Below are 1,311 nucleotides of genomic sequence, written 5' to 3' on the forward strand. Positions count from 1 at the left end.
GAGTATATACAACATTTCCCCTAAAAAGAGTATATACAACATTATTCATGAATAAGTATATACTACCTTCTGAATGTTTGGAGTAGTACACTAAAAAAATTCCTTGCAGAAGGAAAATGTTATATCTAAGATAAGGAGAATAGAGTATATATGCCCAGGAAATATACTTTTAATGCATCGTCGGTAGAAGTATGCATTTATTTTCATGATACAACCTTTACATTGAAGGAATCATGCACGTACAAAGTTGAACATCAAATCAGTTTTCAGTCCACATCGGACTGAGATTGCGTGATTTTGGTAGGGAGAAAATTTGAAGGATATAGATGCTACTATGTATGCTATTTACATCGCTAGTCTTGGTTCAAGAATCAAGAGGATACAATACACGGCACGCATATAAAAACTAGTACCAAACTGATGTGTAGCAGGGGGATATACCTCGGACGTTGAATGATATAAAAAAATACCTCGTAGAGTGGTGGCTTAACTAGTAACTAGAGTATTACAGGACCAATGTTTGTATTCATCAGCGCTGTCGTCAACGATAGAAATGCAAAATTCGTTGTTTCACCATCTGGGATGAAAAAATTGTCTACGCCTTGCCGCCGCCGACACACATGTTGCACGGCACGCACTTGATAGATGTGAATAGCACAGGTTCCCGGCCACCGCGACTCAGCTCGTATATTTCATCAAGCCTTCGTCGCACGCGTCTCGTCTTCTTTGTCGCCGCTGGCCCGCCGCTATGGCATCTCATCTTTGCCGTCGTGTAGCGATCGACCGCCCGACTTCAGCACTGAGCGACCTGTAACAAGCAAGAGTAGGAACATATGAATGCATGAATTAACAAGAACACTACGTCCGATTAACTATGTGGAAGAAATTATTAGCTCGTTGATTTTGACGATCGGCGCCCGACGCCCAGCGGCCAGCGAAGATGGTTCCGGCGAGAATAACCGAGTTGTGAGTCGCTGCCTATATGTGGGCAACGCACACACCCAGATCCTATTTTAATGGAAGATTTCTTAAAACAAACCTGATCCATGCAATGAGATATACTTAGCTACTCCAGCGACATGTATTTCGGTACAGAGAGAGTAGTCGGTTATTAGTTAATGCTTTATTTAATTACACAATGGTTAAATGGGCATGCATGCCCCGACCTGGTAGGACGCACCGTGAGTTGTGGTGGGGTTGGGAGTATGTACTCCTAGGAGTACCAACCCATTTTCCTATCCTATAGGAAAATGGGTTGGTACACCCAGGAGTACATACTCCCAACCCGAAATTCCCTACGGCACGTGTACT

Source organism: Triticum dicoccoides, chromosome 7A, assembly GCF_002162155.2.
Source record: "Triticum dicoccoides isolate Atlit2015 ecotype Zavitan chromosome 7A, WEW_v2.0, whole genome shotgun sequence".
NCBI lineage: Eukaryota > Viridiplantae > Streptophyta > Magnoliopsida > Poales > Poaceae > Triticum > Triticum dicoccoides.